Genomic DNA, 10,432 nt, shown 5'->3' on the forward strand with positions numbered 1-10,432 from the left:
AGTTATGAAGTAGCAACGAAAATAATTTTATGGTTGGGGGTCACCACAACATGAGGAACTGTATTAAAGGGTGGCGGCATTAGTAAGGTTGAGAGCCAGTGTTCTATGTGGTTTTATATACAGTCAGTTTTTTTATATTCCATGAATAGCTTTTTTTTCTTTGTCTTTTTTTGTTAATCCTCACCTGAGGATATTTTTCCATTTATTTTTAGAGAGTGTGGAAGGGAGGAGGAGAGACAGAGAGAAACATCGAGGTGAGAGAGACACATCGATTGGTTCCCTCCCTACCAGGGCTGGCTGGGGATCAAGTACGTACCCTTGACCAGAATTGAACCTGTGACTCTTTAGTCCATGGGCCAACGTTCAATCCATTGAGACCAAACCAGCTAGGGCCCTATGAATAGCTTTTAAAAAGCCATTACTTTTGCCGTTTCCATGGGTGTTGAAAGGAAGGAGGCTTGGGGCTGCTAGCGGTCACCTTTCCCCGGAGGAAAACCACCTGGGAGTAAAGTCACACCCAAGAGGAGCCGAACTGGAGGTGAAGCCAAGGCACCATCTGGCCCCTGGATCCAGCCATGCCTGAAGGCGGTCATGCCTTCGGACTTCCCGGTGTTTGCTCTGAGCTGGGCTTCTGTCATGCACCTGGGGGCAGAACCGGCCTGTGCTCACCGTCACCTCCCCTCCTGCCTCCTCCACGACAGATGTCCTGTGGTTGGTTTACAGTGAAGCCGTCCTTTGGCGTAACTCCTCCCTACTTGGAGTAAAATCTGCCTGTATTTGGCTGGAAAAAAAAAAACACCATTACTTTTGTTTTCTTGATTACAGAGTTCAATATATAAATTAACCAAATTTATATTATTTTTAAAAAATATATTTTATTGACTTTTTACAGAGAGGAAGGGAGAGGGATAGAGAGTTAGAAACATCAATGAGAGAGAAACATCGATCAGCTGCCTCCTGCACACCCCCTACTGGGGATCTTCCCGAAACCAAGGTACATGCCCTTGACCGAAATCAAACCTGGGACCTTTCAGTTGCAGGCCGACGCTTTACCCACTGAGCCAAACCGGTTAGGGCCAAATTTATATTATTAATTGCATTTTTATTCCTTCTACATTTTTATTTATTTAGGCAAATGTAAGCATAAGAAACAATGTGAAATAGAGAGACAGATATGGGGCCACCCAAAGAGGAGGAACCGTCCCCCAGTGTCCTGCCACAACCTGCCTGAATAAACATGTATATGCTAGAGGCCTGATGTATGAAATTTGATCAAGAGTTGGCCTTCCTTCCCCCGGCTGCCAGCACTGGCCTCCCTCTGGTACCTGGGGCCCGAATTTCCCTCCAGCCCATCGTAAGGCACCTGGGACCCCGGCTTCCCTCGCAGCCCTGGCTTGGTCGGGAAGGTTGTCTAGAAGGACGTCTGGTCTAATTAGCATATTATACTTTTATTATTATAGATATATATATTTTTCCATAACATTTTGGACAAGATTTATATTGTCTCAAGTCTGAAAACAAAGAGTGTGACTGGAAATGTTTGCAGAGGCCAGTGCACCAGTGCCGATGTGGGGGCTGTGCAGGCGGGTGAGGGAGTGTGCATCGGGGGCCTGGAGCGTCCCTGGCTGAGAGTGTGTCGATGTGCACAGATGTATTTAGTGACGCCGTGTAGAGAGGCAAAAAAAGTAAAAATCCCAAATGTATATCTTTTCTTATTGCCCTTTCCTCGCCCCCAAATCCTCACTTCCTGTTCCTGTCCCACCCTGTTATGGGGGAACCCTAAGCCATGCTCAGCGCCATCTCCCCTTCACTGTGGATGCTGCCAGCCCCTCGGCCCCTGCTGTGACAGACAACTCCAGCTACAAGTGCTGGTGTTCTTAGCTCCCCGGCTCCCACTTTGCTTACCCTCATGCTCAGACAGTGCCGCCTGCTGGGAAAAGTCGGATGTGAGTCTATGCTTTAGGGTCCTTGGTCTCTGTAATGGCGGAGACCAGAAGGCAGTGTCTCCAGGGGAGCAATTTGGACAGGTTCACCGGAGGCCAACTGCGTGTGGCCAGTAACTTCAGTCTTCCCTGGCCCCCAAGGCAGTGTGTGGGGGTGCGTGCGTGTGGGTGTGTGCATGTAGGTGTGTGGTGTGGGTACATGCGTGTGGGTGCGTGCATGTAGGTGTGTGGTGTGGGTACATGCGTGTGGGTGCATACATGTGGGTGTGTGCATGTAGGTGTGTGGGTGCGTGCATGTAGGTGTGTGGTGTGGGTGTGTGCATGTAGGTGTGTGGGTGTGGGTACATGTGTGTGGGTACATGTGTGTGGGTGCATGCATGTGGGTGTGTGCATATAGGTATGTGGTGTGTGTGTGTGTGTGTGTGTGTGGGTGTGTGCATGTAGGTGTGTGGGTGTGGGTACATGTGTGTGGGTGCATTTGGGTGCATGCATGTGGGTGTGTGCATATAGGTATGTGGTGTGGGTGTGGGTGTGTGTGGGGGGGTGCATGCATGTGGGTATGTGCATATAGGTATGTGGTGTGGGTGTGGGTGTGTGTGTGGGGGTGCATGCATGTAGGTGTGTGCATGTAGGTGTGTGGTGTGGGTGTGGGTGTGGGTGCATGTGGGTGCATGCATGTGGGTGTGTGCATATAGGTATGTGGTGTGTGTGTGTGTGTGTGTGTGTGGGTGTGTGCATGTAGGTGTGTGGGTGTGGGTACATGTGTGTGGGTGCATGTGGGTGCATGCATGTGGGTGTGTGCATATAGGTATGTGGTGTGGGTGTGGGTGTGTGTGTGGGGGTGCATGCATGTAGGTGTGTGCATGTAGGTGTGTGGTGTGGGTGTGGGTGTGTGTGTGGGGGTGCATGCATGTAGGTGTGTGGTGTGGGTGTGGGTGTGGGTGTGGGTGTGTGCATGTGGGTACTTATGTGTGCTCTGCACCATGAATGTGTGGGCTGGAGGCGTTCTGGATAACGAGGGTTCTGGATAGCAAGGTCTGCCCGACATGAAGTAGTTAACAATCTCCCTCGCTCTTACAAATGTACATTTTCAAAATATGAAAACCATGATAAATGTTTTGAATATTTTAAAAAATTAACCTACTGAGGAAAATGAATGGAGGAAGCGGTTTGTTTCATATGTTTTCCACAATTGCTGCTGCTCCTTCCCGCTCACCCATGGGACACGCGTGAATTAAGTTTTGTTTTAATTTCTCTCCTCTGCCCCAGAAACAAGCCTGTTCAGTCTTTCCTCCTTCTCCTCTGGCGCCTGCGTGGGGAATCCCTTCTTGCATGATGGGTGCAGACAGGCGTGTAAGGGTGTTGCTGCATACAGTGTAGGCACTGGGACCGCCAACACTTCAGTGGTTACCAAGAAACAGAAGAAGCCTGTGCGCCTCCCTGAGAACGGGCTAGGAAGTGTGAGAGGCAGCCTGTCCTTACCATCACGCAGCGCCGGCCGGAGCAGAGCCGCGAGTGTGGTGCTCGCCAGCCGGGCGCCCTGAGTGGTGGAGCGGGGTTTCTTTGCTCCAGGGTGAAGTGTGGAAATAGGGCAGAGAGAGAGATACAGGCACGGAGGTTGAGTCAAGGGGGTGTCCCAACACTTGTTAAGCAGCGATTATACAATTAACCAGATCACACAATGTAATCTCAGTAGGTGCCAGCAGCCAGGCAAATGCCAACCCCCATGCCTGGCACCAGGTGGGCCACCCTCCAGCCTGCGCCTGCCCCGCCCTCCCGGTGAAGGAAGACTAAGAGGTTGGGATTTGATGTCCCCGCCCGTTTGAATGGGACTTGAAGCAGAAATTCAGTTCGGTTAGAGAACGAGTGTTTCCTGCACACTCGGCCCAGGCATCTGTAGCTCGGCTCAGAGCTCCTGTGAGTTCTAGACTTGTGTCTGAGTCAGATCTCTCAGCCTCCCTCCCAACATGCTCAAAACGAAACCACTGTTTCTCATCTTCTCATCCTCCGCACCCTGACTTTAGTACATATTGTCAACATCCAGTTGTTCAGGGCGGATTCTAGGATCGTGTGTTGGGTGGGGCAGGGTGTAGTTCAAAAACGCTGAAGATTAAAAGCCAACTAAGCGCCTGGCCTGTGTGGCTCAGTGGTTGAGTGACCACCAATGAACCAGGAGGTCACGGTTTGATTCCAGTCAGGGCACATGCCCCGGGTTGCAGGCTCGATCCCCAGTAGGGGGGCAGCTGATCAATGATTCTCTCTCATCATTGATGTTTCTATCTCTCTCTACCTCTCCTTTCTCTCTTTGAAATTGATAGAAACATATATTTAATTGTTTTTTTAACCTGGAGATTTAAAATCTGCCGGCTGGCGCACATGAGGGCAGGGGGAAGCCAAGTCGACCCCAGTCGTGCTGGCCCCAGTGACAGCCACTTGCCGAAGCCAGGATCTGAGTGACATGTCCCCACCCAGGCACTCCCCGGCAGCAGGCATTCAGCCTGGGCTGAGAAGCTGGCCTGCACGGCGGGCTGGCAGGAATGGGCTCCGGGCTGAGTCCTCGGCAGTCTGTGGCAGCCAGGAGAGGCCTGGTGTCTGGAGTGGGGCAGGGATGAAGCAGTTCTGGAGTGAGTGACCGGGTTGGAGTCCTACCCACCTGGCCCACCACGGTCCAGAGAGTGTGGGGGAGCCACATTCTGCGGTATCGGGAAGACCAGCTCCTGCTGGTTAACCTGCTGACCTTCGGCCTGGAGGTGTGTCTGGCCGCAGGATCACCTCCGTGCCACCCCTGCTGCTGGAAAGGGGAGTAGAAGAGAAGGTCATGACCATGGTGCTGGGTGGGTCACCACCTCCTCCTGTTCCAGATGCATGCCACCTGGGCACAGGGCAGCAGTGCCTCTGCCCAGAAAGCTGCTTGGAGGGAGAGGTGGCTGTCTGCTGGGGACAGAGGTGACCCTGGGCTGAGTGGGTCCTAAGAGGAAGAAAAGGGTACAGGGACATGCCCTGGTCCCCACTATACCCCCGGCCCTGCATCATGACTGGCTCCTAGGAGGCAGCGTAGGAATGGCCCTTCTCCTTTCGCTGGCCCTTTCTAACTTCTCTCTATCACCTCTCACGCTTGCAGCAGGCCTTGCGGGCATCTGCTCCACAGAGAAGAGAACGGGGTCTGTCAGTCGGCTGAGCCCAGCAGCTGCACACTAGCTCCTGGGCGGCGGGTCCCCGCCAGGGCCCCTGCTCACCTGGCGGTCAGGGCCGGGCTCTCGGCCGCAGATGAATCCTGTGAAAGCCGCAGAGCAAGTGGCAGCCTCAGGCGACTGCCAGGAGGAAGGGGCTCTGCCAGGACGACAGGCTCTGGGTCCAACCGCCTGTCGCAGCCCTGCCTGCAGCCCTCCTAGCCCTGTGCCTGGACACGAGTGTCACTCATCAGTCGCTCCATGCCTCAGTTTCCCCGTCTGAAAAAGGGGCATTAGTGATCCCAGCTGTGAGGAGTAAATTAGAGTCCCTGAGTACTCAGCACGGTGCCCAGGACAGGAGCGGTCCTCCCTGTGAGAGTATCACGGTCATTTCCATCCTTCCCAAGGAGGTTGGTTCCCTGCCCCTGCCCCTGCCCCTAAGGGCCACAGCCTCTGGCTCACACTACTTGCCCTTCTTGCGGGCATCTGTCCAGGGCTGGGCCTGGTCTCAGTCCCGCTGCTAGGCTCAGCCAGTGACCACTGCGTGGGCGCTATGGTCCCTGGAGGCCCTTCATCTGGGCCCTGTCCCTGGGCGTCCTGCTGAGCCTCTTCCTCCACCCGAGGGCCAGCGGGCTGGCGGGGCTGCTGTGCCCGGACACCCGGCCCCTGGGGTTGGCACTGCCGGTCCTGGGCGTGGGGCTGCTGGACGCCTGCGGCCAGGTGTGCGTCCCTCCTCTGGAGGCCCTGCTCTCTGACCTCTTCCGGGACCCAGACCACTGTCACCAGGCCTTCTCGCTTGTGCTTTCATGATCAGCCTCCGGGGCTGCGTGGGCTGCCTCCTGCCTGCCACTGACTGGGACGCCAGCGCCCTGGCCCCTACCTGGGCCCCCAGGAAGAGTGCCTCTTTGGCCTGCTCACTCTCATCTTCCTCACTGGCGTGGCAGCCGCGCTGTTGTGGCCCAGGAGACAGCTCTGGGCCCAGCCGAGCCAGCAGAAGGGCTGTCGGTCCCTCCAGGCCACCCACTGCTGCCCGTGTGGCATTCATGACCTTCATGCTGTTTTGCATGGACTTTGTGGGTGAGGGGCTGTACCGGGTGTGCCCAGGGCTGAGCCAGGCGCCAAGGCCGGGAGACACTGCGATGCAGGAGTCCAGACAGGCAGCCCATGCAGTGTGCCACTTCACTGCTCTTCCCTCGGACCATGAACCAGCCGGGGCAGCAATTCTGCACCCGGGCAGTCTATCTGGCCGGTGTGGGGCCGCGCCACGCGCCTGTCCTGCAGTGTGATTTGTGACCGCCTCGGCATCACTGAGCTCACCTCTCCGCCCACAGATCCTGCCCCGCGTGCCAGCCTCTCTCTGCCACCAGGAGAAGCAGGTGTTCCTGCCCGCGTGCTGAGGAGATGCCGGAGGGGGTGCCCGTGCTGGCAGCCGATGGCCAGCTTCCCGTTGGGCCCCACGGCCGGGTCTCCTCCCCGCAGGGGACATGTGGGTGCTGGAGGCAGCGGCCTGCTCCCTCTGCACCTCGCCATCCTGACAGTGCCTTCCTGCTGCCCCAGGTGGCCCGGTCCCTGGCTCCATCGTCCAGCTCGGCCAGTCTGTCACTGCCTGTCAGCCGAGGCCCGGGTCTGATTGCCGTCTACTTTGCTACATGGGTAGTAATTGACAAGGATGACTTGGCCAAATACTCCGTGTAAAGCACTTCCCACCCACTGAGGGAGGGCCTGCCTCACGGGTCCCATAAGGCTGTGGGGCTGGCTTCCCAGTGTCTATTGCTGCCCAAGTGGTGTGGCTCTCTGCTGCCACCCCATGGCAGTAACGTGCGTAGCGGCACAGAGACGGCTTCCCTCCCACCTCTCCTGTCTTCAGGGCTGTGGCTGAGTCCAAATGGGCTAAGTCTGGACTTACAGGGAGAGAAGGGCAGGGTGCTTCACTAGCTAGCACCGTGCAATGAAATTCAGGACTCAGGCGGGGTCACCCAGGCTCAGGGGTAAGAGCTAGGGTGCTGATCAAGACATACCAAGAGAAGGTCCTTGGGGAGCTGGGCAATCCAGCCGCCAGGGCTCCCCTCTCCAAGCCCCCATATCCTGTAGGTTCCCCCAGTGTTGCTCTAGTGTGAAACTCCTCCACAGGATTTGAAGGTATGGGGGCAGGTTTCTGAGGGGAGGGGGGACACCACCTGGCCCACAGACCGCCTTTCCGCGGATTCCCCCAGCCCTGTTTTACCAGGACACGGCTCATTGCCCCTGTGTCTCCATCACAGGGACACAGGCCTTTAAACATGTCTAGGGGTGACATCCCCACCGACTGGGTCCCCTGAGGTGGCTGGCTATTGGGCTAAACGTGGCCTGGGGTGATTGGTCTGGCCCCCAAACTGCCTAACCCAGAAACTCTGCTCACCCCAACTCCTCTTACCCAAAGCTGGGTGAAGGCGGAGGCTGGGGTTCTGGTCTCAGCAGCCTCCCTCGGTTCCCCTCCTCTCCTGCCCCCCTTCCCCCCTCCCCCGCCTGCCCTGCCCCACTCCCCTCTGCTCTCTCTAGGGCTGGTTTGAGGAAGGAGCTACTAACCCCCACCTTTTCCCACTGGCTTCACAGCCTCTCTTTGGGGCTATTTCAGGACCAGAAGCAGCCAGAGTGGCTCCTGGAACCTCTGACGGTCTCAGCCCCAAGGGCGTGTCTGTGCTGGGGGATCTGGCACCGAATCTCAGGAGCCCCAGGCTAAGGAGGGCATATCTGGGGACGGGGGGCGGGGGGGGGGGGGGGGGGAGTAGCTCCATTTGCAATAATGTTGTATTTATTTAGCAGAGTAAATATTTTATACTGTATGTGAGCAATCAGAGTATAATTAAAGGCTTCTTCCATGTTTTTAAAAAATAAATAAAAATTAGGCTGCTTTCTAAATATTTGCGAGATCACTGTAGCAGGGGATGTGGTACAGTGGAGCAGAAGAAACCAGAAACCCTTCTAGACAAGCCAATGCCCCTGAGAAGCTGGGGCGGGGTGGGGCAGAGGCTGGTGACTGCTGCTGGGAGGGAGCTGGGAAGGGGGTGGGAGGAGGCCCTGTGGCCAAGGTGCATGGCCCAGGGGAGGAGGGCTCAGGGAGCGCCTTTTCTTGGCTGGTCTTCACCCAAGTGTCTGAGCCTGTGGCCATCGGGAAGGGCTGGGCATTGCTGAGCCTATGGCCATCAGGAAGGGCTGGGCATGGTTGAGCCTGCGGCCATTGGGAAGGGCTGGGCATGACTGAGCCTGCGGCCATCCGGAAGGGCTGGGCATGGCTGAGCCCATGGCCATCGGGAAGGGCTGGGCATGGCTGAGCCCATGGCCATCGGGAAGGGCTGGACATGACTGAGCCCACGGCCATCGGGAAGGGCTGGGCATGGCTGAGCCCGTGGCCAGCGGGAAGGGCTGGGCATGGCTGAGCCCATGGCCATCGGGAAGGGCTGGGCATGGCTGAGCCCATAGCCATTGGGAAGGGCTGGACATGACTGAGCCCGTGGCCATCGGGAAGGGCTGGGCATGGCTGAGCCCATGGCCATCGGGAAGGGCTGGGCATGGCTGAGCCCATGGCCATCGGGAAGGGCTGGACATGACTGAGCCCACGGCCATCGGGAAGGGCTGGGCATGGCTGAGCCTGGGACCATCGGGAAGGGCTGGGCATGGCTGAGCCTGGGGCCATTGGGAAGGGCTGGGCATGGCTGAGCCTGGGGCCATCGGGGAGGGCTGGGGCATGAGCCCGCGGCCATCGGGAAGGGCTGGGGCATGAGCCCGCGGCCATGGAGAAGAAGGGCCCGGGGAACCAGACTGCTTGCTCTCTCCGGGCAGAGCTCCCTGCTCTCCAGGCTCCTCGGGAATTCATGGCGCCCGCCCTCTGTCAGGTGGGCTCTGACCCACAGCTCTCCTGGGCCACTTCGAGTTGGGCCAGAGTCCCTTGGGTGATGAATTCCTGCTCTTAAATCAGATGCTGGTCTCCTTCCACCCTGAGGTGGGTTTGGGGTTGGGGTGGGGGTGGCCAGGCGGCTGACAGGCACTTTGGACCTTGGGGGTACATTGAGCTGCCTGGCAGGAAGGGTTCAGAGACACCTGATGGCGGGTGCACGGGGGACCCCCTCGAAGTGCCTGAGGTCTTCAAGGTCAAGGTTGTCTTCTGCCAGAGAGTTAAGAGCCGTGGTCTCTGAAGGTCCTGGGTGGACGGTCTCCCCTGTCCCCAGCAAAAGAAGCTGCAGGGGCGCCAGAACGTGTAGGAAGCCTTGGTCCAAAGTCAGGGCGGCCTCTGTTCTTTGGCCTGACAACCCCCGCCACCCCGTGGCTCACTGCGATGGGGTGGCTCTCAGATTCGCCTCCAGGGAAACTAGTGCTAGGCAGGTTGGACCGTAAAAAACAAATAATGGGCGTGTTTCCATGATTTTCACAGGAGAATACAACCCAATAGCTAGAATGTCCCATTAAAATATTGTGCTATCACATTTTCTTAAACTCTTGATGTCAACCTCAGTTTATCTGCCACCAGACCCTACAGATACACCGCAAACACGGGCCACCGTGAGGCAGCAGACCCCAGGACCAAATGAGCGGGCAAAGTCGGCAGCTGGGCAGTACCCCTGGGCCCACCAGCTCCTCCCCTCGCTGTCTTGCTGTTTACCTGGGAAGCCCCTTGCCAGGGTCCCAACCCCACGGATATTTCGTGTCAACCTGGTTTCTCCCTGGCTGGAGAGAAGGCAAGACAGGAGGGGGAGGCCACACACACTGAGCAGGCCCTACATTTCCCCGCAGCCCCCGCACTGCCAAGCAAGTTTCCTGAAAGACAGCTGGTTCTCAAGAAATATTTGCTGACCGATCTTTGGAGCGTTATAGGTGGCCTCGCGGGCCACAGTGCACTTCAGGGAAAAGTGCTTGGAATCGGGAAACCCGTGTCCGTAGGAATGTGGCCAGCTTCCTTCTCTGGCAGTTGAAAGGACAAAGCTGGCCCTCTAAACGCCACCCTCCCCAACAGGCTCTCCTGCTAACTCCCCCTCCCAGTGCTGGGCACTGTGCAAAGTGGTGCCTGAGGCTGCTCGCGCAGGCCAGCGTCCTCATCCTGGAGTGACAGGCCCAGGGGGTCTGCTCCCTGCAGCCTCTCCAAGGGGGGTGGAGAGAGTAGAGCCTGGGAAAGTATGGCCCCAGAGCCCAGCCTTGGTCCTGATGGTTTAGAATGTCCCTGTTCTAAAGCAGGGGATGGGGAAGAAAAGCCCCGATGGGCATTGGCTCCGGGCCCGCCATTTTTCAGTGCTTGGGGGAGGAGGTCGGTGTGTTGTTGGAGCTGGATCTCCATGGATTCCTGATGCT

At 57.2% G+C, this 10,432-nt stretch overlaps 1 pseudogene; it reads left to right on the plus strand.

The window, feature by feature from the left end:
• Positions 1-1,909: 1,909 nt before the first annotated feature.
• Positions 1,910-6,510, plus strand: LOC139018523 (solute carrier family 45 member 3-like; annotated as a pseudogene).
• Positions 6,511-10,432: the final 3,922 nt, after the last annotated feature.

The sequence above is a fragment of the Myotis yumanensis genome, unplaced genomic scaffold (assembly GCF_028538775.1).
Source record: "Myotis yumanensis isolate MYYU_CA2020_CCGP unplaced genomic scaffold, mMyoYum1.0.hap1 SCAF_10, whole genome shotgun sequence".
NCBI lineage: Eukaryota > Metazoa > Chordata > Mammalia > Chiroptera > Vespertilionidae > Myotis > Myotis yumanensis.